Here is a 27,550-nt window from a genome sequence, read left to right on the forward strand (position 1 = left end):
TACAGGCCTGTCACGTGTTTGTGCACTACAAACATGTGAGTAGTAAAACAACTGATAAATATGGAAACCACAATTTCTTCCAAACAGAGTCCTTATAGAGTGAACACTGCCCACAGTGCATTTTAGCTGTTAAATGTAAAAAAAAAAAAAACCAGAAATATCTTATTACATGACTGGAATTGCTAAGGTGAAAATGGAAATGTAATAAGGCTGCAGTCCCAATTCTTAAGACTAAATGCACAGATTGGTTCTAGAATCACATACAGTACATTTCTTACCAATTTGCAATAGTGCCATGAAGGATTGCTAGCCCTGGGCAGCTTTTATTTGCTGATTGGCTGTATCTCAGGTGGAATCATAACATTTAGTTACAAGTCATTGTGTGTACTGCATTCTAGATCTGTTAGTATAAGACTTTGTATAATGCCCATCAGTATAGTATCCAAATCTCTTTTTTGTTGTTGTGTAGGAATGGTTGGGTTTTTCCTTTCTTACTGAGTTTTGGATTTTTTTTTCCTATGCAAGAGGTGTGGAAAGATGTCCCCTCTTCTCTAGATCTTTGAAAATGAGGGAAGATTGTACAGAATGTTTATTATAGGAAGACATTTGATATAACTGGGCTTTCTTGTGAAAAAATGAAGAATATTCATCTGTAAAATAGTCTGTGGCAGAAAAGGCTGGTTCAGGGAACACTCCTAAACCTGTAATGGCAAGGTTCTCTCCAGCTAGTGATGGGGCTCACCTCATGAAAAACTGTGCTAAAATCTCCAGCTATGTTTACTGTTCATGTTTAGATGCTGAATACTGTGAAGTTGCTTTATGCTTGCTGTCCCTGGGTTAAAGCCAACTTAATTAACTTTGTGGTGGACACTGAAGATTCTGTGGTGATTATTTGTTACTGTTTTATTTCTGCATCCTTCTGTTTGAAACTGCCAATTTCAGTCTATTAGACAGAAGCTATTTTGAAACCCCAGGTAATGTAGTTCTGTATTAATCTATGCACACTTTCACTCTACATGGGTGGTTGGTGAGGAGGTGCAGACAGAAGAGGGGAATAATATCAGTTAGAATAAATACACCATCCATAGATGTTGGGCCAGAAGAATAGAGGCTGTGATAACTGTCTTTGGGTTACCTTAGCTTCTCCTGTGCTGCTAGCACATAGGCCAGTCCTGTTCAACCATTAATTATGGTCACTTGCTACTTGAGATACTTCTTCCCAGGTGATGCCAGTGCATTGAATATCCTCTGTTACTATCATCTGCCATTTCTTCCTGATCTTTCTTAATTTCTGTTTCCTCCCTTGGGTACCCTTGCTTAGCATCTTTCCCCATCTTTCATACAGTACACATGTCCCAACCACCTCAGCCTTCTTTCTTTGATATTTACTAACAAGTCCTACTCTTCCAGCTCTCATTCTCACATTTATTATTTTGTCTTTCTATGGAAAGTGTAATATTTTCTTCAGCCATCTGTCACAGGCAACCTTCAATCTCTTTCTGTTACCCACTATCATCAGCCAAGTTGCTGCTCTGTACCATAGTGTGCTCAGTACAATCACTTGTTATAACCTGACCTATACTTTGGTGTGGAGACCTCTGTTTGACTAGATAGTCATCCTTCCAAAAGTGGTGTTTGCTTTTCCTAATCTTGTAGGAATATATTTATTGCAGCCACCTTCAAATGTCATTGAACACTCCAGGTAGTAGAACGCTATCAGTTAGACTTTCTTTCATCTATGTACACATTTTCATTTGTTGTCCAGTTTCCTACCTTCATAATCTTGGGTTTCTCTGTATTTACTTTTAATATATTTTGTTTACTGCTGCCTGTTCTACCTTTGATGTAAGGAAAATCATTCCATTCCACGTAATATTTAGTAAAGCATTGTCATGTACAATGTAAAGCTTGTTTCAGTCATCTCTGCTAACCTTTACACCATCCACAATGCCTTTTGTTGCCTCATTCATCACCCAGTATATTGTTAATGCATAATAGGATTGGTGATAACACACTCCCTTGTCTAATGCCAATCAATATTGAACCATTCGCCCAGACCTGTATCCGATCTCACTGAGCATCTACTTCCATCATATAAACACCTTATTATGTTGATCTGTTTTTTTGGTAGTAACATTCCACATGATCTCCCTTGTACACTAGTGAATGCTTTCCTAAAGTCATAAAGTTGATTGAGTTGGTTTTTGCCAAGCAGTAGCTTTTCTAGTGGTCTGTCAAAGAGTAAATATCTGTTCACAACAAGTTCTACCTGGATGGAACCAGCCTGTTCTTCTAGTAATATTTCTTCCACTTCTTTCTTCATTTTATTCAGCATAATGGTACCCAATACTTTGCCAGGGATTGATTTGCAGTGAAATACTTTTCCAGTTCATGCACTAAGTAAGATTATATTTTTTGGCAATGCCACCATGATACCATCTTTTCAGGCTTGTGGCACTTGTTTCCCCCCATATTTTGTTAGAATTTTGCCTCCTGCCTTTAGTTTCTCTTCTTGAATTCTGTAAACCGTAGGAGGTTTCTCCTTTTTGAGGCCTTTGATTGCTGCTTTAAGTTCATCAAGTGTTCTTGGTCCCTGTGATATTTTCAACTTAGAATTGGCATTTTTCTTGAATCTATGCATGTTCATTGGCTCTGAACAGCTTAATATAGAATGGAAATATTCTTTCCATCAACTGGCTTGCTCTTCATCTATTTTCAACTCCTGTCAATGGAAGTCCCTGATGGGCCTCACCTGTGATGTTTTGGTTCTTCCTGAAAAGTCTTTCATTATTCTATAGGGTTGCTTCAAATCTCCTCTCCATGTTGCTGCTTCTGCTTCTGCAGCCTTCTCTGGAATCCAGGCATTCTATTTTGCCCATATCTGCTTTAATTTTTTTTCATATTTTTTCTTTACCTTTCATCTGCCTGTGTTTTGCATTTTTTCTTGTTTACCTTCAGAGCTGTCTGCTTGTCAATCACTGCCCATGTTCCAGATATAATCTATGCATCTTTTTTCTGCCCTCTTTGGAGGCTCACCACTTCCTTTGCTGTCTCCACAACCTTCTTCTTCCAGTTTGACTATCAGTCTTCCAGACATTCATCAAACTGTTCCTATAAACACCGGAATTGTTGCTCAATGCAGTCTGATCTGTGTTTCTTTGCCCCTGAACATCTCTATTGATATAATATTCTTCGCGTTAGTCTTCATGATCATTTTGAGTTTAAGTAGCAATGCAGCTACTGAAAGATAATGATCTGAGCCACATATGCTCCTCTGTTGATTGACATCCCTCAAAGAAGATGTGCATCCCGTCTCTGAGCTATACACACATGATCACTCCGGTTGATAATCTCATTGTCTTGTGAGCTCCATGTGAACTTGCGAATCCTCTTGTGTAGGAGGAGACTGCCTCACATATTTAAGATGTTTATACCATAAAGATTTAAGAGACATTTGCTGTTATCAGTTCAGATGTCTTTCACTGTTATGCCCATGACTCCTTCCCGACCAGTTGTTGCCAGTTTGTGCACTGAAGTCACTTCATCAAGTTGGTGTCATGGTTAGGCACATCATCTAATACTTGCTTCACCTACTAGTAGAATTTAATCCTTTTCACTGTCACCTGCTGCATCTGTAAGTGCATATACTTGTTTTGTTTTACTCTTGCCATGTCTTATTTGCAGGTTGGATGTTTGTTGTTCTGTTGTTCACTGACTACCAGCAGGGCTTTCTCTGTGATTTTATCCAGCATAATTCCTACACCTTTTTTGTGCATTCCTCCTCCTCAGTATAAGATCATAGAACCATCAGACACCATTTTGCCACTCGCCGCTTGTCTCATCTTGCTGATGCCAAGTATATTCAGATGATATTTGTATTTCATTTCTCATGTAATTTGTGCCAGCTTTCTCATACATACATATAAAGTATGTACATTCTACATACCTAGTTTTGATACAGATTTGGTCATCAGGATATGGTGTCTTGAGAGCTCAGCTTCTTTTCAACTTTTCACTTGGGTTTTTAGCTCCATCTGCACCTACCATCTTCAAGTTTTGTTTTAAAAGCATTTTTTCTGTTGGAGCAGGTTTTAACCGTAGGGGTTGCAAACCCAACTGTGGAACTCTTTTATCCAGGCTTGGGGCCGGCACTAATAATGGCAGAGTTCATGGTGGATAGGTGAAGTAAGGAGAATGTTAAGAGCTCCAGTGGACAAATAGTGAATACCCATATGTAAATTTAAAAAATACCCTCCATACCAGCAACGAAGCTCATTTAATGCCATTGCCCTGTGATCTCAGATTGGATTCAGTTCATTGGCTGCAGATGCTAAATCCTCTCCAGCCTGTTTCTCCATCTCATTGTTTTCTTATTTCTTCAAATGCAGACATATTGTTTATATGCAGAATAAAGATGGAGGCATTTTCAAAACTTACTCTCAATTCAAAATTATTTTGGGTTGCAAAGCTACCTCACATTTGGAATTACTATACTGTTAAATATTCTCTGGTCAGCTCTTTGCAGTACATAATGGCCTTAGGCAGATGAAGTCTTCATAAAAGTCAAAAGGGCCATATATACATCTCTCTGTCTTTGTCTCTCTGTGTTCAAAAATATATATTTTTGTGAAGTCTGGTAAAACTCCTCCAGTTCAAGTTCTGGCATTTTTCCCATTAGAGTCAGTCTTTTTTCATTAAGATGAATAAGGCTGGGACTAGTTTGGTTTTTAGAAAACTGTTTTCCAGCTTTGCAAACTGAAAGCCAGATATTGTTCAGATCCAGATCCTATTTATTTAAATCTCCACACCTGTCACCTCCAAAGCCAGATTTAGAGCCTGGGAGACCCATTAAACAGTTTCACTGTCTCACAAATACAATAAGACACAGGCACATTTTTCAGCTTCCACTGAGAATGCTCATTCACTAGATCCCATAAAAAGTGACGGGTGGAGTTAATTTCTCTCTCTGAATACGACCCGTCCCTAACAATGAAACAACATTTTAACTTTGAAATGCACCTGATTGTACCAAGATGCAGGTATTATTAAAAATGTAAGTCACTCAAACAGCTAACACATTTTTTCTTGTTGCTATGGTATCCCAACACACCTGATTACTGTAGACTGTATGCAACACAAATTTCAACAACTGAGCATCTGGTCCCAAACATCTGGAAATGACTTAAAATTGATGCAGAAAATGCATATTTTAATTATTTATATAACAGTAGTATATAGAGTTCTTGTCACAGGATGTGATACTCACCACTGCGTGATGCCTCCTTCTGGTGATTCTGGGGTTAGCTCTCTCTGGTTCAGCACTCCCATTCTTCTATTCCACCATTGCAGCTCTCCTCCCACTCACAGAGTCACAGTATGGCTGCTCCATGACTTGGCTCTTCTGGGGGAGTCTGTCCAAGTCCCTCTGCACAAGCAACTTCACACACTTGCTGCCTGACTATGTAACTCCCGCAGTGACTCTGGCAGTCTTTTCATTCACTGACCCATGCAATACCACTCTGCAGTGCATGATAGGGGAACCGAGGCCTGCCCTCTATATTGGATTCCACCCCAAGGCCCTGTAGTGAGCAGTTAAGGTCTGTGGCCCCACCAACCTTACTGATCTTGCCCCTGGACTACTTCCTATGGTGCTTCTCTAAGCTTTTCACTTTCTAGCCTTCCTAGTCAGACCTCTCTCTCTTAGAATTACTAGGTAAACCCCATCCTCCTGGGTTTCTATTCCTTATCTCTGGGGTTTCTATCTTTTCTTTCTCCCTTATCGCAGGGAGAATGACTGCATGTTTCCCTCCTGCTACCTTCCACGCTGTTGCCAGCCTCCTGGCCTAATAGAAGTCCTGCCTGTTCACTCACAGGTGAACTTCCTTCTAATTAGCACCCTCCATGCATCCTACATCTTCCCTCCTGCCCTCCCCCACCATTGCTTAATTGGCTAATTGGGGCCCCCTGAATCAATTCAAACCTTATAGGGCCAGCTTGGGGAGTAGACCCATAAAAGGCCCCAACTAAAATCAGTACCCCATTGTGTTCTTCATACATGTACCAAGATGCAGTTTCTGAGCCCAAGAGAGCTCGGAAATGAAGACAGATAAGATAGAAGTATTAATATTAATATTTTACAGATGGGGAATTGAGGCACACAATAATAAAGTGACTTTCTTAAGGTCACACTTTCTGGAAGAGCTGGAAATTGAACCAAATCTAAATCCAGTGTCCAAACTGCAAGACCGTCCTCCTCATCTAATATACACATATTTTGTAATGTATATGATATATGCATATAAACAGAATAATCATACTTAGCAAATCATAACTTTTCCATTGATGCCTTACATAACATACTTTGCATAAATTTTGTTGCAATTATATAACAGTGATAGCAACAATGTTATACATGGATAAATTTCAATCATACAACATCACAGGAGCATTAGTGTAAATGAGAATCAGGCCCTTCCCTATTAACGTGGGAAATTCTGGGTAGTGCAGGCTTTTGCAGATGGAAAGGGTAAGAGACGGATCATCTGTTTTCCCAATTATACAAAACTTTATCATAAACCCTGCCCAGGAAGTGGGGAACACCACTTACCGAACCAAGTTAAATTTGTACAGAAAGAATACTGCTTTGGTTCATCAAAAGTTTATTGAGTATAAAATTAGTAGACCCACAATCTTCAAAATGGTTTAATTTGAAATGGGTTAGTATAAAGGTGGCATAGTTACTGGGGAGTTCAGCACTGTCTGGTTGTAGGAAATATTTTTAAATATCAATTTCTAGTAGATTCCATTTTGGTCCTTAAGACCTACCCATTATTTTAGTATCTGACCTCCTTTTAGCCTTTAAAAATTATACATAGTGACCTACATTTTTCAAATGGGGTCTTCCTTTCCAGTGTGTGTGTGTGTCTGTGTGTGTATTTTAAATTACCTGATGCTGTGTGGTGTCATCTGGAAGTGTGCTTCCCTTTGTAATGGGAAGTCAGTGTGATTTGGGCCCAACCCCTCAAAAAATCATGTCTTGAACAAAAGAGCTCCACTTTTGCAGTAGATAATTCCATTGTTCCTGAGGAATTGAGTTGCCAATGCAAGTTGAGGTCTCAGAGAGAGTATGATCTTATGCAATTGACTTCAGTGGGCACTGGATCATGTCCGAAGTATGATGATGCTTTTGGAATATCTCAAACTTCATGCAGTGTTGTGCATCCAAAGGTTAAAAACAAAAAAGAAAAAAGCTAATTGTCATTTCTTGTAGAAATGGTTGAGCAGGAACTAGAGATTGCATGAACTCCAAAAGAGGTTTTATAATTAATCCAAGGCTACCTTGAATTTCATGGTTAAAGCACACCATTGATTGCAGTCTTTTTACCATTTTTATAGCACCACCTATTATTAAGGTTGCCCAATACTTCTCATTATAAGAACCTGCATTCAGTTATGTATAATTTGGCTGAAGTAGAGGGTGCAAGCCATTCAGGTGTCCCAGGCCTTGCATATCTCGAGAAGACTTCTTGTGAGGCCTTATTTTCCAAGATTAGTGGATGGGTCTGTAACTTGGTGGCAATGATGGAGTTGTTGTCGGTTGTTAGTTGTTAGTGCTTGTCAGTGTAGACATGCCTGCGTAGTCCCCATGTGGGTGCTGTCTTAGCTCTGCAGATAGCCCAAACAGCGCTCACAATCGAATGAATTGACAGAACCATGGATTAGCTGAGCAACAAAGGCACCCACACCAGGTTTTATTGCACTTGAGGCACAATGAGAAGCGACCTACAGAGTATCTACGGGTCTACTTCACATATGAGTGCATCGTTACAATGGATTCGGCCCAACGGCAGGACTTTCCGTTATCCCTAGGCCGGACAAAGTTGTTCCCCCTAACACCCTCTTTAATACACTGTTACAGACAATTTTGTTCTACCCCTTTCGACGTAGGTAGTTGCCACCCTGTTGACATAGTCTAATACCACCCTTTACCATAAATTGGATGATTTGGGCAAAACAACTCTATCATCTTATAGGACATTTCTATCCATCAAAGTGTCATTTCAGGGAGTCAGTTATCTCTTTGGTGTCAGGATGGCTTGGTACCTTCTGCACCTGCTATGTAATGTTTTGATATTAGTAATATTTTGGAAATGTGTATGCTTGCAGTATCAGCGTTTTCTCTGTGCCGGTTTCAGTCAGGTTGTAAATTCACAGGCTGGTTTCTGTTAACTTGTTTTTTTCCACTTACACTCCTGTTAACTGGGCTTTTTCCACTTAGGCCTTATGCCTTAGCCTGTTCTGTTAGGTTGCAGCCCTTAAGCTATCATTATTTACTACAGGAGAGTCAGAGACCTGCAGCCCCCAGAGCCCTGGATTCTTGACCTTCATCTTCAGGTCCTTATTCCCGCATAATCTGACGCAGGGACTTGAAATTTGGCAAAGAGGTGGCCTTTATATCCGGGATGTGTCATTAGTGTTCTTGAAAATTTGCTGAATGTGTGTGTGTTTGTGTGTGTGTGTGTAAAATAGAACTGGAGGTTGGCAGGGGGTGGGGAAGAAAGGGAAACTGGGATTGGTTGTTAGCATGGAAGGGAGATTGGGACTGACTGAATAAGGAAAGGACTGGAAAACAGGGGTGGTGACTGGGAGTTGGTTCCTGAGGATGGAAACTGAGATTGAATGATGTTCCAGGGGCAAGACAGGCTGGGGAAGGAGACTGAGAACAAGTGGGGTAGGGGAAGGAGGTGAGAGGTGAGAATACACAGAGGTGACTAGGAAACAGGATGTATAGGGAGAATTGAAACTGGCTGGGCAAAGAAATTGGGACAAGGAGCCGGGGACCACTGAGACTGGAGAAGGAATCCAGGGGTGGGAAATTGGATCTGAGAGCCAAGGGGACTGCAAATGTTATCCTCATCCTTCTGCTTACTGGAGTCCAAATGGGAAAGAGACACATATGTTGAGAAACTGGCAGAGGGGGAAGTGGAAATGGTTGGAGAAGGAGATTGGGACTGCCAGGGGGTGACAGTAAATCTTTATGTGCAAGGATATTGGGTCTGGGATAAAGTCCTGAGTAATGGTGACTGGAACTAGCTAGATGAGGCCAATGGGATTAGGATGAGGAGCAAGGGATGGGAAACAACAGACTGGAACAGGGGAAATTTGGAAGGGATGGAGCAGAACTGTTTATGCTTGGAGGGAATGGGCAGAAGAATCAGTGACCAGTAGAATACACTCTTCTCCAGAGACTGGAATAGAGCCCAAGATTCCTGGGTCTCACCATTTCTCAGCAAATATATGGCAAACTGTGTCTCATCCCTCTCTAAGGATGGTCTTCATAGAGGATGACAGTTTATTATTGCTATACTCTATAGGCACAATTGACAGTAGTCTATGTGCATTGAATCTAAAGGTTCCAACCTTGTTGATGACCAATATGTGTGTTAGCACTATACAACATGATGGAATTTCTGTGGTTATCTTTCAGTTAGGGTTTTTGGGTTTTTTTTAAACTAGTACTTTACACGCAAAGCTACATAAAAATACTATTCGGATTCCAATGTTAAGCACTCAGTTGTTACAAGATATCAGAATTAAGGTTTCCAAACCTTAATTTGGCCCTGTTGTATATATGCATTATCATACAGTCATGAATTGTATAATCCCATATTATTTTCAATAATGTTGTGTGTAATACATTATTATTATAATTATTTCAAGACGTGATATTAAGCCATTCTGCCATATATATTTTTTCTGCTCCTGTCATAAAAAAAGTTCATTTCTTTCAGTACATATTAGGCTTATCTGCATTGAATTTAGTAGAAGATTTGGGTGATTAGGTCAGCCTTATTGTCAGTAAATCAATGAGAGTCCTGCAGCACTTTAAAGACCAACAAATTTATTTGGGCATAAGCTTTCATGGGCAGAAACCCATTTCATCATGCATCTGACGAAATGGGTTTCTGCCCACGAAAGCTTATGCCCAAATACATTTCTTAGTTTTTAAGGTGCCGCAGGACTCTCATTGTTTTGCTAAAAACAGACTACCCCTCTGGAACCTATTGTCAGTGTAACACTCAAAAAAAACAAACAAACAACCGACCCTCCAAGGCAAATTAATGCTCTGTGAAACCAGCACTGCTGAAACAAATGATCATGAAAGGATTATTGCCATTGAAAACATTTTAACAGTTTGCAATATGTACTGTTTAAAAACTGCAATGCAGTGCTCTGGCTTGAGGGCTATAGCATAGTTGAACAGCTGTTGAGGAATTATTAGCATTAGACTCTAATCAGAAAATGTCTGTAACTGTAAGTTTTCTTTTTTGCTAGAAAATGAAAGAAACTCACTAAGGGCTACATCCATAAAGTGACTTAGGCATTTACCTACCACTTTAGACACCTATGTCCAATATTTAGGTGCCACTGAAATCCTCAAAACCCCTACTCAGCTGCCATCTAACTGTGTAGGCGCCTATATTTCTGCATTTAAAGGCCTTGTGGTGCCTAAGTTTTCACCTCTGGGTATACTCATAGCCACCTCTGTTTAGTACCCCAGATGCCTATCTCGCACCTAAGTCCCAGCAGATTCCTTAACTGGACATTCCTCCAACTTGCTTGCTGGATCTCAGATCACACAGACCAACCGGAGTGAGGTGGTGCCTCTCTTATAACTTTCAATTCAGTGTTTAGGGAACTCACCTGAGATGTGGGAGACTTTGTTCAACTTTCCTTTTCTGCCTGATATGGCAAAGGGACTTGAACTTTGGTCTTCTCCTTCCCAGAAGCGTGCCCTAGCCACTGGACTGTAGAATCAGTCGCCTTTTCACTCTGACCTTAAGCGGGGAGCTCTACCACCATCATCCTTTCCCCCTCTGACAGCAGCTTTTGCAAGAAAAATCTTAGATGTCTAACTAAGGAGAGGTTCATGGCTGTGAATCCTGAGTGGAGGCAGATGACGCACACCATTTGATGGGTGGAGTTTAGACCCCACACCTCTTCTCAGCATTTCCTATAGGTTAGCTTCAGTGGATCCCTGCTCACTGTGCTGGCTTTTGTGGATCCCGTTCTTTGGTGCCTAACTCTCCCCAGGCATTGTATTATAGGCAGTCTAACTCAGGGCAGTAGATTTAATAGTGTGGCAAGGCACCCAAAAGTTAGGGGCTGCAGCACTGAGAGTTGCAATGTCCAAGCCCCTTTATGGATCAACACCTAAAACCAGATATCTTGATTATTATCTAGATTATGATTATAACTATTGTACTTTTATAGTTTTACTAATGTAAACAAATTTATTTATTTATTTATTATACATTTTATCATATACTTTTACCATTTATAAATACCTTGTCATTTGTTAACTGCTGTGAAACCAAGCACTGACCCAGAAAGCCAATGACATTACATATCTATTTGATATTGTAGTTCTCAAGCCTTTGCAAATACACAAAAGAAATCAGAATAGAGCTCCTGATCTGTAAAGATCCTAGTCACTCAAACAATTTATCAGAACAAGACCATTAAATGTCATTCAGTATTTGGTATGATATTATGCTCCTGGGAAAATGACCTTGGGTCTTTATCCTACATTCCCTATTGAGGGAGCTTTGCCTGAAAAAGGAGTATAGGACTTGGCCCTGATCCATTAGCTAAAGCTGCAAGGATGTGTCATTCACGAGTTTTCTGAAAATATACATACATGCATTCCACTAAGAATCTTAAATCTCATCCTCTCAAGTCAGAAGACATGCTGATATACTCTTACTTACACTACTTACATTACTAATTATATAAAAGTGATGTGTACATGTTTCAAAGGTCAGATGTTTTGTCAGTCAGAGTTAAGATTCTTGTTGGAATGTATAAAGTGTCTAAATACTGTAGAAAGCACATGGTAAAAAGAATAGGAGTTTGGAGGAAACAAAGCCCCTGACTCCTTATAAAGCACGGATTTAATTTTTGAGGATAGGAAGAGAAACAAAGTGGCACAGGCTTGACGTGGATGACGGACTAGCAAGACTGGCTAATATTCAATTGGAAAAGTCCATTAATTCATGTCTGAATACTGGTGGCATCAAAGCGTCAGAGCCTTCTTGATCTTTTGCTAACTTCACACTCATCAGCTGATCTCCCAATGATCTGTCACACACCATCTATCCATATCTTCACTGGTTGTCCCCTACTGCAATGACCTACCACCATTCCTTCCATGATAACTTTCTCAAGGTTCTATCTATCTTTACACCTGCTGTGACCAAAGTATGTAAATTTACACCTGTTGATTTCTGAGAGCAGAGTCCTCTTTTCTCCAGTAGTGTTTCTCACAAAAGCATTTATCTTCCTGTCTTTCCAAGAGACATACAAGAGTCTTCACTATCTCCACTTTCCAAAGTCTTCAGTTTTCTTCTTGCCAGCAACATTAGCTCACAAGATACATATCTAATTGTGCTTGATGATGGCTAGAGCTTTATTTTACTTATTTTTATTTTAAAAAATAAAATTTATATTGAATTTTACACTCAGAGGAGAATATTTTTAAAAAATGGGAGTCTTACACAGCTAAAATCTTGTCCTAAGTCCATATTTCAAACTCAGTTCAGCAAAGCATTGTATGTATGACAAATATGGCAATTTCTTGAATATCCTTGAAAAAACCTTGTTGAATTAAGTTTAAGTATCTTTAGAAACCATTAAATGCAAAGGTTATGTATTATTCTGGGCTGGGACTGTATGTACCCTCTCCAGGATGTGAACCTGGGATGATTTATGAGCTTTATTTATGAGCTTTATGAGCTTGAACAATACAGACAAGACAAGACAAGACTGGACTTTGTGACAAACAAACAAACCACAGAATCAAGTGGGAGTCTCTCAGGGGGAGTCTCTCAGGGGAGGTGAATGCTAATTTCCCATCTCTGGTCTCAAGATACCTAGATAGATTTATGTGCTGTACTGGGAGGAGCCAGTGGTTACAGTACTTGTTGGTACCAGTGACATAAGTAAAGGTAAGAGAAAGATCCTGGAGGCCAAATTTAAGCTGTTAGGAAAGAGATTAACGTCCACGACCTTCATGGTAGCATTCTCTGAACTGCTTCTAGTTCCATGTGCAGGGCCAGTTAGAAAGGCACAACTTCAGGGTCTCAGTGCATGGATGCGATGATAGTGTTAAGAGGAAAGAAGGATTTATGTTTAGTAGGAACTGTGGAACCTTTTGGAAAAGAATAAGCCTATATTTGAAGGATGAGCTCCATCTAAACGAAAATGGAACTAGATTGCTGGAACATAAAATTAAAAAGATCATAGAGAAATTTTTAAACTAAGGGCTGGTGGAAAGCCAACAAGTGTGAAGGAGCACATGCTTTGAATAAAGACATCACTTAGGGAAAGATTTATTAAAAAGCGCACTTTATATCCTAGTAAACAGATAGTTGACAAAGTATAGGTAGGAACTGAAGAAAAACAGTGAAACAAAAAAGAATCCCATTCAAGTACATCACATGAAGGCAGATAACTAAATATTGACAAAGCTGATAAGTGCTTGAAATACAAATGCTAGAAATCTAAATACGAAGACAAGTGAACTTGAGTACCTGGTATTAAATGAGGATATTGGTCTAATAGTCACCACAGAAACTTGGTGGAATGATGATAATCAATGGGACATGTTAAATATATATATGAATGACAGAGTATGTCAAAATGGAGTGGGAGTGGCACTATCTGTGAAAGAAAGAATAGAGTCAAATATAGTAAAAATGTTAAATGAATCAAACTGTACCATAGAATCTTTAGGGATAGAAATTCTATGCTTGAATAATAAGAGTAGAGCAGTAGGAGTAGGAGTATACAGTAGGCAGTTGCAGGAAAGGTAAATTAATTCTTTACATCGGTCTTCACAGCAGAGGATGTGAGCAAGATTCTCATACATAAGCCATTCTTCTAAATTCACAAGCCTTTGGAGCTGTCCCAGATTGAGGTGTGAATAGAAGAGGTTGGAGAGCAAATTTACAAAGTAAAGAGTAATGAGTCACCAGGACCCGGTTGGTATTCACCCCAAGAGTTCCGAAGGAACTCAAATATGAAATTGCAGAACTACTAACTCCTTAATTTTGGGCATGTGCCATTGGCTTCAACTGGACTACTCACGTACTTAAATGAAAACGTGCTTCTGTGCGTGACTGAATCAGAACATATACACGGAGGTAAGTGCCTAGCATTTAGACAGCCTACTTTGGAAACATCACTAATTAGATTTACTTTAGGATGGCAAAAACCAATGCCTTGTGGGTAGCCCAGGAGGGGAAAGGCTAAGGGAACAAGGAGGGATGGGAAGGAGAGAGGGGGAAATGGGGGCCAGGGGCATGAGGAGGAAAGGCAGGAATGCCGGACTGGGACGATGGGAAGCACAGAGGGACCCCCCTCCCCATCTTACCTGGGACCGTGCCCTACTGGTGTTGCTCAGCGAGGCTCCCTGGGTGCTGCAGCAGCCGCCGCCGCGGGGAGGCTCCGATCTGCTCTCAACCACCTGGCAGGCACACCTGAGCCGGCTGGACAGCCGCAGGCCAGCGGAGCCCAGTTCAGCGCTCCCCTCCCCGCTGCACTGTGCCATGGGGCTCTGTGGGGGTCCTCGGGTCCCAGTCCTTCCCGGCGCCGGCTTTGCACTGACCTGGGACTGGGAGCGGGAGGGACTCGGTCTCGGAGCCAGGCTCGGGGCAGCTTATGGCTGATGCTTCCCCTCCCAGCTCTCCGCCATCAGCCAGCCCAGCCCGCCTCACTTGTTTCGCTCCCCCAGCAGGCCGGTGCCCCCGGGGTCCGTGGCCCTGTCTCTCTCACGCCCCCCTCCGCCCCCGTCGGTCTCTCACTCTGCCACTGGTGAGCGGCAGCAGCAGCTGGTGGGACACACAGAGCCGGGCGGACAGGCAGCCAGCGGGATGAGGAGCGGGCGGGCGGCTGAGCCGCGGCTGGAAGAGGAGGTAGCCGCGGCGGCGGCAGCAGCTGGTCGGCAGCTCAGGCAGGGAAGGAGCCGGCCAGCGCCGGTGACTGGGGGCGGCCAGCGGGGCTGGGAGACGGAGCTTGGCCAGAGCTGCAGCTCCTCCCTGCCGGCTGCGAGTCCTGAGACTCAGGACAGGGCTCGCAGGAGGCAATTTTTCCGGCCAATTTTATTTCTTTAAGGATTTATGCACAGTAGTAAAATTGCAACCAAAATGTACTGACTGCCTGTACATTTAGGGATGGTTGGCAACCCTGGAGCAAACCCAGAAAGAAAAGCCCCACTGCCCTGAGGGTGAATTTGGGAGACTAAGGCTATGAGAGTAAACTTAGACAGAAAATCCGGAGTGAAGTCCCTAAGGCAGTCAAGTATTACCATTTTAGTATCTTTCTGGCAATTCTTGCAGCGGATTGGGTATCAGATGTATTGGTTCTTCCTCTCCTCTGGACTTTACCAGTCATGCTGAGGGGGCCCTGACACACGGGCAACTCAGGACCTCCATATTAGCTGCCCAGGCTTGCATGCTGGAAAGATGCTCCAGGGAGCACATTTTTTAAATCTCACAGGTGCATACCCATGATCTCTTGAAACCGAAGGATGCCTACTAACTAACTAAGTACTGAAGACACTTTTCCAGAAGAACCAGGATGCAGCTGATGTACTCACAATTTAGACATGAAATTAGATGAAGGTTTCTAACCATCAGATGAGTGAAGTTTTGGAACAGCTTTCCAAGGGGAGCAGTCAGGGCAAGAAAGCTAGCTGGGTTCCAGAGTGAGCTTGATACATTTATGGAGGGGATGGTATGATGGGACAGCCTGATTTGGCAATTGACTGATCTTTGACTACTAGTGGTAAATATGCTCAATGGCCTGTGATGGGGTGGTAGAAGGGGTGGGTTCTGAGTTACTGTAGAGAATTATTTCTGGGTGTCTGGCTGATGAGTCTTGCCCACATGCTCAGGGTTTAGCTGATCACCATATTTGGGGTAGGAAAGGAATTTTCCTCCCTAGCAGATTGGCCTAGGCCCTGGTGGGGTTTCGCCTTCCTCTGTAGCATTGGACCTGGGTCACTTGCTGGTGGATTCTTTGTACCTTGAAGTCTTTAAATCATTATTTGAGGGCTTCAGAAACTCAGTCTTAGGTTGGGGGGTCTATTACAGGAATTGGGTGGGTGAAGTTCTGTGGCCTGCATTGCGCAGGAGATCAGACTAGATGATCATAATTGTCGCTTCTGATTTTATAATCTATGAGTCTGAGCGTAGGTGCCTTCAAAAATAAATGAAAAGATTCATATAAAAATACTGTTATTCATATACCCACCTACAAATACAATGGATTGATTGAATTAGCTAAAAAGACCAAAGGGCAAAACACTATGATTCTTAATCAGGTTAATTCTGTTGTGCTTTAGTATTTTTGTTGGTAAGTTCATGAGAGTTTGCCTGAGTAAAAATGGAGTAAACACAATTAGTTAGGGGACGGGTGATAGGACCTTTGCTTCCCTTGCATTATCTGCATAAAGGCTAGGCAGACTTGCTTTGTATGAGGGAGTAGGGAAATCTATGCCCCAAAATGGGTGGCATCTAGGAGGCATGGGTCACAGATGGGTTGTGTGGAGCTGGCCAGCTGTGTGGAAATAGCAAATCTGCATCACAGAAAGGATGTTATAGCAGGCATGCTGCTTCTGCTGCATACCCAACAGCTCTCAGAGCAGTCAGACTCCAAGGAAAAATGCCTCTGGCTTTACAATGTCTACAGTTTAGGGCCATACTTCTGGGAGCAAAGCCATGCCCAGAGTATGAACTCAGGAGCATAGCCACAGTGTGAGCACAGAAACTGGCCATCACATATATTCCAGTTTCATCCACTGTGTCCCAAAATGTAGGTCTCCATGGCTTTGCATTTTACAAGATAACCTATTAATTATGAAGTTTCTTACTAGAAAGGACCACAAAGCTCCAATGGTATATATTTTATGTGCGAAAACAACTACAGGTATAATCTTTCAAAGTTGCAAAGCTTCCCCATGAGCTTTTTTTAATTTATTTTTTTTGAAAGAGGGCAAACCAAAACTAGCATTCTTACAAGATTTCATCTCCACATGCCTTTCCTGGTGCAAAAACCAATGGATATTAATTACTGAATAGAGACCATTACTGAATAGAGACTCAGTTTTTCCTACCCAGGAATGTCTGTTTTCCTCTGACTCTGAATAATTCCACCAAGGTATCAGAATGTGCCTATATTTCTCAGAATGAAAGACATTTTACTGTTCTCTTCTAACCTGGAATATATTTTTATTTTTTTCCTGTAGCTGAATACTCACTACTGTAATATCATATTTTGAGGCATTAAATGAAGCAATACCAATTTGTACAGTACATTCTGCAGCTTTCATATTTATTCTATTGTTAATTCAACCCTTATTTGCATAATTTTATCCAGAATGAATTGTTGACTTTGGGAGAAAGTATTCACTAAAGACCTTTTAAATAAAACATACCCCAAACCAGTCCACTGTACCAGTTTCAGTAGATTAAATAGTTACTGATAACAGTTATTGATTCTTACATGGATTTCTAGTTTGGTTTCTTGAGCAATACTTTGCTATGAAAACCAGCATTTCATAACTTTATTTTTTCCAGTCTACATTAAGTTGAATATTAAACTTGCCCTTTGTTTAGAAGACCATAAATGAATACTGTATTTTCAAATAAATGTGGTCACAAAGCTAAAACTGCTAAAATTAATTGTTAATTACTGAAAAAATGTGCTGTTGTAGTAAAGTGCTGATCAATGTTATTCCTTTTTTGTTACATATACGTTTATTCTTTACTTTAGATCAATTAGTTTACAGATACACACGTGTTCATCTTATAAATATAGTTTATCTTATACATGAGGAATTGAAAGTACACAGATTGTGAAACGCAATAGAATCTTTACATGATTACTAGTCTCTTGGCAAGCATGCAAATGTATAAAATAAAAAATCAAACTTTCAGATCATAAACACATTTCTAACCTGCATTTTTAGGTATTTTGGGGGTGGGGGAGGGAGTGAAGAGGAAAGAGGGTCATCATTGCTAGACTGTGAACTCATTTGCCAGTTTCATTCCATAGTGACTCTAAACATGGCTCAAATAATGAGATTTAAAATGGAAAATTAAATTCCCTAATTGTAATACTGTGAATATAATACTAAACCACAGCATGTTCCTTTACAGTACATCACTTACTGCCTTATGAACCAGAGAGCTGGAATTCAAGTGAATCCATTGGACTCTTGCATCTCCATTTTACAAAAGTGCAATCCACCAGTGGTTTGGAGAGAACTAATGACCACTCTCTATATTAAATTTATCATCATGGTTAATAAAAAAAATCCTTATTGCCTCACAATTGCTTTCTTCATCCTATAATTAACCTGTGAGTGATAAGTCAAATGTAGAACATATATATATAAATAATAAATCTGGAAAGTTTTCTAGATACAGCACAAGAAAAGGAAGGTATTTAATGTATCCTTGCTAAGAAAGGTTATTGAGAGAGTGACAATGCCACCTGCAGCATAGCAGGGGAGCATAGCGAATAAAAACATGATGGATGTTTAGAATACCCTTTCTGCTAGAGCTTCTTGTTCTCAATTCAAGTAGAGTGTCTCTCTTTGGAATAAATGAGTTATTTTATGCACATTTTATGCACTCTTGTACTGTATGTGTAGACTTTGTTTTTTAATGTAAACGTGTGGCCAATTCTGGTAAATATCAGTAGCAAACTTGACTCAGCAGTCATTGTTGTGGTTCTGGGATCTTTGGCCCATGACCCTCCCCTCTCCATGGCCCCCTATGACTTAGGGTTCAATTATTCCTTCCCAGAAGTCAATGGGAATCCTTAAATATAAGCCTGGGTCTCAGATGCCACTGAACAGGGCCCTAGTCTTGGCATGCAATGTAGTATGAAGTACTTCAAGTCAATCTTGCAAACAATACTGTTACTTTTCCCTCCCTATTGCTTATTTTACAGGACATATCTTGTCTGAAATTAGATTTTAAGTTCTTTAGGTTAGAGACAATCTCTACTTACATCTTTGTATCAAGGGGCCCCAGTCCTGTTGGAGTGGTGTACTTTAGTTTCACATTGTGAATCTGAAATGATAAATGTTTCTGGTATGGAGTCCAACAATTTTTACGGATAAACTTCAAACCCTTACCCAAGGCAGTGTGTTTGAATTTACCAGTCTTTCATGTCTTTTTATGAAAAGTGCTATATAAATAAAATGCAGGGATAGAGAGGGACAACAGATGGGAAACATGCTAAATTTGACTAGATACGCTGGTAAAAGAACTATGCAAAAATATTTGCTACATAAACTTGAAACAACACACTTTGGCTTAAATTTTTGGAAATATAAAACTGTTTCATCAAAATGTTTCCTTCTGCATGACAAATAGAAGGCCCTGAGCTGATCAAACTATTAAAAATAAATGGTCCAACTAGGCCTAGGTCACAGCAGCTAAGTCCCCTGACACAGCAACTTGAATGAGCCAAAGTTCAGCTGAATAGTTTTTGACCCTATTAAACATCTTTACCTGTCCAAATGTTTTGGTATGTTTCTGCAGGGAGTGTTGAGGTTCTCAAGGGCCATTTTTTCCTGCCTTATCTATTTATTGTATCATGCTTTTAAAATTCTGCTGACATTTCTTTTTCATAATAGAGCCATTTAATGTGGAATGCATTACTTTGTTTAAGTGCGTCAATCAAATATTCAGTGAATTAACTGAAGTGAAAGATACCAGCTCTATTTCAAACTGTTTTCTGAAAACTATATGCCGAAACTTAAGGTTTGCACATAACAATGCACATACCCTAACATTATTTCTGAAACAAAAGGAAAGGAAATAGAATTTTGACTAGAACTCACTTGTGACAAATTAACAAGAATAATACTGAATAGCAATGACTTTGGATAGCTGGCATAGAATGATTATACTGTAATTCATATCATTGTCTATATTTTTTAAAACAAAGATAGCTGGGTGAAGAATAATCAAGGGTACAGAAGAACACCTGATGTAAGACACATATTCCCTCTTCACTTCAAAAGAAACATTCTAAGTAACCATACAGGTAAGTTTCTTTATGTTATATACATTCCTGTAAATGTTACAGAAAGGCTATAATGTGAACTCCATGCTCACACTAGTGAGCAGTTACAATAGTAGCCCCATTACTTCCAGCATGGCTTCTTTGAGGAAAAAGTAAGCTTCTAACCTGTTACAGGGGTTCTGAAAAAGTTACAGCTAGCTAAACAGAAAGTCAGATTAGGATGTAAATTCCTTCTTGAAGGTGTCAGAAGGAGTCCTTAATGGAGTCAAGACTAGGATCAGGAGTCCTTGCCTCTCACTGGTTCTGTCCTTACAGAATTATTCTAAGCTCCATCTCTGTAAACTCTGACTAGGGCAGTCTACACTGTGAAGGTAGATCAACGAAATGCGGTTTTCGTCAACCACATAATGTATGTCTTCACTGGCTGATCAGTTCCATTGACTTAAATCACGGGAAAATTCGACTTAATAAAACCACCTCCGCAAGTGGCGTAGCGTTAAAATCAAATTGTTTGGGTCAAATGAGCAGCAGTGCAGGTGGAGCACAGTGTAATTCGATGTAGTTGGCCTCCGTGAGTTATCCCACATTTTTCTGCTGTGACAGTGCTGCACATTCGCACTCTGCTGCACTGCGGTCATGTACACAGGAAACAGCCCCTCCCCTCAAGCCCTGGGAAATTTTGAATTCCCATTTTCTGTTTTGTCAGTGTGGAGAGAGCTTGACAGCAGAACTGATCATGGCAACTGCATGGCCCAAACACGCTCAAACCTGGAGTCAACCTGAGGTCTTAAATCTCATTTGTCTGTGGGGCAAAGAGACAGCAAAAGGAATTTAGATATTTATGAAAAAATATCGTGTGGCATGTTGGAAAAGGGGCACAGGAGGGACGTGCATCAGTGCCACATTAAAATCAAAGAGCTGAAGCAGGCATATCAGAAAACTCGGAAGACGAACAGTCGTTCTGGCTCATCACCAAAGACATGCCGCTTTTATGAGGAGCTGCATGTGATTCTCAACAGTGACCCCACCACTGTACTGCCATGCAGCATAGATACAACAGAGGAATCCAGGATGAACGAGGAAGATTCTGTGGGTGAGGAGGAGGAGAACAGGGGCCAGGCAACTGGGGAATCCATTCTCCCTGAAAGCCAGGAGCTGTTTGTAACCCCAGGACAGTCCAGCAGGATGCAGGACAACATGAGTGACCAAGAGCCAGGGAAGGCACATGTGGAGAGTATGTACTGAAAATATCATTTCTATGGTTATCTTCCCAGCCCACCTTCTTGTCATAGCAAAAAATACCTGAGTGTGGCTGGCGGTGTGGGCTTCCTTGTTGTTAGTTCACCTAAGCAAGGGGTTCCCCCTGGAAAAGAATGTTTGTGTGCACAGGGGTGCTCTGAGAATCCTCCATGGATACCTCCAGGAAACTTTCATTTAGGTACTCTGAGATCCTTTGCTGAAGGTTTGTGAGGAGAGCTGCCTTATTTCTTACACTGCGATAGGACACTTTCCTCCGCCACTCTCATTAATTGTGCAGGTATCATCACGGAACACAGCATAGCAGCTTAAGGGCCAAGCCTGTACCCAGATGCTTGCAGTAAATTCTCCCTTTCCACCTCTGTTACCCTCAGGAGATTGATATCACTCATGGTCAACAAGGTAAGATGGCACCAATTTGCAGTACCCGCTCCATACAATTGGTTTTTTTCCCTCTGCTATGGGAAGTTTTTTCAGATACGTAAACTGCAAATTACAAGACAGCACGTGACTGCAATAGGACTTAGGGGTTGCAAGACAGGTGCCCACATATGGTTTCGTCCAGGGGAATTTTGCCACTGCACATGAACCGCCATTTGAAAAACAAATTTTTGGGAGGGTCATGGGGTACAACAATCCTGCTGGTTGGAGAACTATGGACTTATACATCACGCACTACGGGAATTTCCAGCCCCTTACTTATTATGGCTGGAATGGCACTACAACCCCTGCAATAGGTAGAGATTGGTATGTGGGTCTGCTGTTCCTTTGAGAATATAAAGGGGAATTATTTTTATATTGTAACCTTGATTTTCATTCATGGGGCCAGCTAACAATGAATACCTTGTGCTTTGATTGCCTTTCAGTGGACTGCATGGCTTTCAGCTCAGCATCTACGACTCCCGCTGACCACTTGTTGCAGATTAGAAGGTCAAAAAAAACCCCTCAGGATGACTCGTTCACTGGGATAATGAATGCCTCCATGGGTGCTGAGAGTCTGGAGGATTTCATTATCAGAGCAAATGAACATGAACATAGAGAACAGGAAGGCAGCCCAAGAATGTGAGCATGTAATGCAGGATGAGATGCTGAGCATAATGAGGGATCAGTCAGACATGTTGAGGTATTTAGTTGAGCTTCAAGAAGAGCAGCGGCAGGATAGACTCCCTCTGCTGCCCCTGCAAAATTCTCAACTCATGTACTCTTTCCTAGCTCCCACCCCCAAGTGATCTAAAAGCAGGTTGAGAAGGGTGCAGTATGTACCTCACACCAGGTGAGGGGAGCAGAAAGAGGAACTGGCCTCTTTGAGAAATGGGAATGTGTTATTTACTGTTTGCACAGTGAAACTTCGCTCTTTGTCCCCTCACAGCCCCATTACAATGCATGCAAAGTGTTGAAATAACTTCCTTTCCCTCCACTGTTAACGATCAACAATAAAAATTGTTTACTGCTTTAAAGATCTGTACTCTTTCTTTATTGAGACCGTGGGGACTACTGCTGGGAGAGGGGGCTAGCACAGTGCTGTGGTGCTGGGGAATGGGTGGGGGATAGGAAGGGAAGACAGAATACAGATTTTTTTAGAAACATTAGGTCTCACTGCAAAACCGATTTTTTAAGCCTTCCGTGGGGTGTAGCACTCCACGGTTGGCTCTCAGGATTGCACTGCTGTCTGGCTGCTCAAAATTGGCAGCTAGCCTATCTGTCTCCATGACCCAACCCAACGGGAACTTCTCCCCCTTTGTTTCACAGACATTATGGAGCATACAGCATGCAGAGATAACTGCTGGGATGAGGTCTAGCCTAGTGAGAACTGCACCAGTGTGCCTTTCAGTGTCCAAATGCACATTCCATGACTATTCTGCACATGCTGAGCCTATTATTGAACCTCTCCTTCTTGCTGTCCAGGTGTCCAGTGTACAGCTTCATCAGGTAGGGGAACAATGGGTACGCAGGATCTCCAAGGATTAGTAGTGGCATTTCAGCATTGCCAATATTTATTTATTGGTCAGGGAAAAAAGTCCCTGCTTGTATCTTTTTGAACAGACCTGAGTTCCTAAAGATGCACGCATCATGCACCTTTCCAGACCACCCCACACTGATTTCAGTGAAGCATCCCTTATGATCCACAAGGGCGTGCAACACCATTGAGAAGTATCCTTTTTGAGTAATGTATTCTGTTGCTAGGTGGTCCGGTGATAAGATAGGGATACGCATGCCATCTAGTTTGGGAACCCCATTGTGGAAAAGCCTTCCACTATGTCCTCCGCTACACTTCTTAGGAGAAATCTGTTAATGGCCTGACAAACTTGTATTACAGCAGCCACCATACTGGATTTACCGACTCTAAATGTATTCCCAACTGACTGGTAGCAGGTTGGCATTGCTAGCTTCCACAGAGCGATGGCCACTTGCTTCTCCACTGTCACAGTCTCAAAGTGAGTGCTCATGCGTTTCAGGGCTGGGGACACTCTGCGCAGAGTTCCAAGAAAGTGACTTTTCAATTATGAAAGTTCTGTAGCCACTGCTAATCATCCCACACCTTCATAACAATAAGATCCCACCTGTCACTGCTTGTTTCCTGGGACCAGAAGCAGTGCTCTGCATGGATTGCAGATGGTGCGTGACAGCCAGCACCAAACGGGAATTGTTTCGTTCTATGGATTGTAGTAGAGCGTCTTGAGTAACATCACAATTTTCAGCACTGCGGCCCCTGTCTCACCCTTGAAAATACTTCAGGATAAGACTTGAAATGTTTGTGACACTCACAATGATAGTGCAGAGCTGAGTGGGCTCCATGTCTATCAGGCAATGGCATATGCATGGCAGAAACTCAAGGGTTTAGAAAAATGGTGTGAAAAAGCATTAGTCTGTTTGTATGGGACAAGAAGGGAGGGATAGGGAGGACCTTGCATCATGGGAGGACAATAACCTTCCCAAAAGCTGCTGTGGCTAGTTGTACTGTGGGATAGCTAGTCATGGTGCACTGCTTTCATTGTTGGCCCACATGCGGCTAGTGAGGAAGCAATCCCCCAACGCAAGAACCATGGTGTTTCAAATTTCAAAAATTTCAAATTTGGATGACTAATGTCAGGTACATATTGACAAATAGTGGCTTTTGGGTGCCTAACTTGAAACTCCTTAAATGGTCCTGATTTTTTTTTTTTTTTTCAAAAAAGGATTGAACACCTACCCGCTTAAAATTAGGCCCTTAAGTTGGACACACCAAAATTAAGACATGCAAAATCGTAAGCACTTCTGAAAATGTGGGCCTTAAATCCATATTTGGTCAGTTAAATAAATGGACTGATTTTCAGAATTCCCTTTGATGTTACTTTTAATGAAAATTGTGCCCATCTTTTCCTAGCAGAGTCCACTGAAGATTTGAAGAAACAATAGAAGACTCCTTATATGGAATCATATAAGTGATTTGAGAAAGGTTAAAGTACGTTATTAAGATCTTTGTATTTAAAAATAATGTTTGACTGAGGATTGTGTGTGATATCTGTGTGTTTAAGTTTACTTAGTATCTGCACATTTGTGCTTAATTAAAGGCTGGACCAAAATTAACTTGAAAATAGGCCCTATATTCAAAAGAGGAACCAAAGTTAGGTTAGTAAATCGGTTTCTAATTATCTGATTTCAAAAGTGCTCAGTAGCCCGAACCTTCCATAGGAGTCAGTGGATTTGCTGAGCACTTAGTAATTTTGAAAATCATGTTACTTATTTAAGAGCTCAAGTAATGATTTAGGAGCCTAAATCATAAGCCTTAGGTTTGATTCCTCTCTTTGACAATCTTGATCGTAATCTCTATTTTTGTTCATTATTTACCATACACACCTATCCCTTCAGACAAAGTCATTCATCACTACTGAGATTACTTCAGTGTGACCAAAAGCATAGTTTATTTCTATGAACTTGACTGTGTCAAGAAATAATAAAGCTACTGGCTCATTTGAGTCATATTCAGTTAGTACAAGCAGTTCGGAATCCATACATCTATCTAGACCGTCATATTGTCTCCATCTGCAAACTGTATTGCTTACCCTTCTTCTAAGAAAGGGAGGCAAGAGGAATTATTTCCATATCATTTAGTATTAATGTCTTTTCCCACTCAAATTTCTTGCAATTTTAATTCAATGTTCTCATTATTAGTTTGCATCTAATATATTGTTTGTTTCAATGGCCTTAAAATAAAAGTAACTGAAGTTGTCAGGGAGAAGAAATTGTATGAAATGTTTCACTCCTCTGATCCCATAGTTTTTCCTCTTATTTAATCACATTGGACCTAAAAATGAAGAATGCCTCATGTTCCTTCTCCTCACTTGTTTCTTTTTTGGGTTTGTTTTTGTGCGGGGAGGGGGTATGTCGTAAAAGAAAAAATATTACTTAATGAATAAAACATAACTCCTAAGATTTAACAAAATACTCCCAATCTTGGCTTGATTTATAGTTACTTTTAAAACTGCAAGAAAATAACAGGTAAGAGTAACTGTGGATTTTCCTTCCGGGTTTTTTCATTGCTGTCATTAACACCAAAACACTGAATGCATGCAGTCAGACATTATCTTGTGTTCTTAAAACCCTGAACAGGAAATATATATATAATCACTCTTAGAAAGGAAAATTATGTTTTCTTTTATTACCATGAAAATCCCTGAAGAATGTTTCCCATACAGCAGAAGTGCACAATACGACCTATCATCATTATCATCATGTGTATGGTAATAGTCTTAACTCTCTTGTTCCCAAACCAACTAATAAAAACATCAATAAAATCAGGAAATATGTTAAGAGAATTTGCAAGTGAACAAAGCTGAACTGACTCACCCAGGGAAAAATGCATTAATGGTCATAAAAGACCAAAAAAACAACCCACCATAATTCAGAACTACCTCTTGAATGGAAGTAATCAGCCAATTTTACTTTCCTAATTGGACCACAGTAGGCCTTAAACATGCATGTCAAAAGGCAAAAGCAGCTTCAAATGAGCTAGTCACTAATAAGAAATTTCAAGTTGTAATTAGTGCATTTCATTAACTAAGCAATGGGGCTCAAATTCCTCTTTCACTGTCCAAGGCTCTCACTGTTTTGCCTGTTGCATAGCTATGTTTGTGCAGTACTTTAAACAAAAGAGTGGAGTCATAGCTATCCCCGATGAAGAGCCCTGCTCTCATTTATTCTGAACTACAAATGTACCTGCTCTCAACAATTTAGTGCCTCATAACTGATTAGCCGATCTTAGTCACAAATCATCCTACTGCCAATGTACATTCAACTAAACCGAGAGAAGAGTCAAGTGAGAAGGATTTTCTCACAGGACATGGGGCAATGCCTGCAGCTGAGGTCAGATGTAAATTATATGGCCATTCCCCTTTTCTCGCAGTCCCATCTTCAGACAGCACTGAAGAGAGATCCAGAAAAAACTCTTGAAGAGAATTTATGGGTTTTTTTCCCTAATTCTGAAATTATCTTTTCAATTTCTTCTACATAAGCACATAAAGTAAGATTCATGCATACCTTGCATTGGAAGTTTTTGCCTTTAAGTTATTTATTAATGGATTATTATGGAAATAATGTCAAAGTAAACAATTTAAAATACTTTTTAAAGTGTTCTGAAGTAGGGCTGGTTGAAAATTTTCCATTGAAACCATTTTCCAATGGAAATTTAGGTTTTCAACTAAATTAATTTTTTGTGCAACGTCTGCTTTCCATGGAAACTGACCAAGCTGAAACCTGAAAAAGTTAATCAATTAAAAAAAAGAGAGAGAAATTCCACCATGGTGTCTTGTGTTGTGTGTGCCTCCTGCCTCCATTCTTCTCTCTGGGCCAAATTCCCCAGCTGTACATCTCCAATGATGTACCACAGTCTCCCAAGGGGCACCCAGGATGTATGATCCAATGGCTCAGCAATAGGAATGATTAAAAGAATTGAAAACATGCCTTACAGTGATAAACTCAAGAAGCTCAATCTATTAAGATTAATCAAGGGAAGGCTAAGGGTGACTTCATCACAGTCTGTAAGGACTAACAGGGGAAACAAATCTTTATAATATTTTATCTCTAGTCCATTAGACAAAAGTACAACATGATCCAATGGCCAGAAGCTAGACAAATTTAGACTGAAAATAAGGCTTGCATTTTTAAAGTGCCAGGAATTAACCATTGGAACAATTTACCAAGAGTTGTGTTT

The 27,550-nt window shown here is 40.7% G+C and overlaps 1 long non-coding RNA gene across 1 annotated transcript; it reads left to right on the top strand.

The window, feature by feature from the left end:
* Positions 1-14,888: 14,888 nt before the first annotated feature.
* LOC137161919 (uncharacterized) lies at positions 14,889-22,767 on the top strand. The gene is made up of 4 exons (XR_010922219.1): positions 14,889-14,975; positions 20,026-20,124; positions 21,641-21,762; positions 22,227-22,767. It is a non-coding gene; the product is annotated as an uncharacterized lncRNA (long non-coding RNA).
* Positions 22,768-27,550: the final 4,783 nt, after the last annotated feature.

Source organism: Emydura macquarii, unplaced genomic scaffold (genome assembly GCF_026122565.2).
Source record: "Emydura macquarii macquarii isolate MOO-44397 ecotype Brisbane River unplaced genomic scaffold, CSIRO-AGI_Emac_v2 contig_2406, whole genome shotgun sequence".
Lineage (NCBI taxonomy): Eukaryota > Metazoa > Chordata > Testudines > Chelidae > Emydura > Emydura macquarii.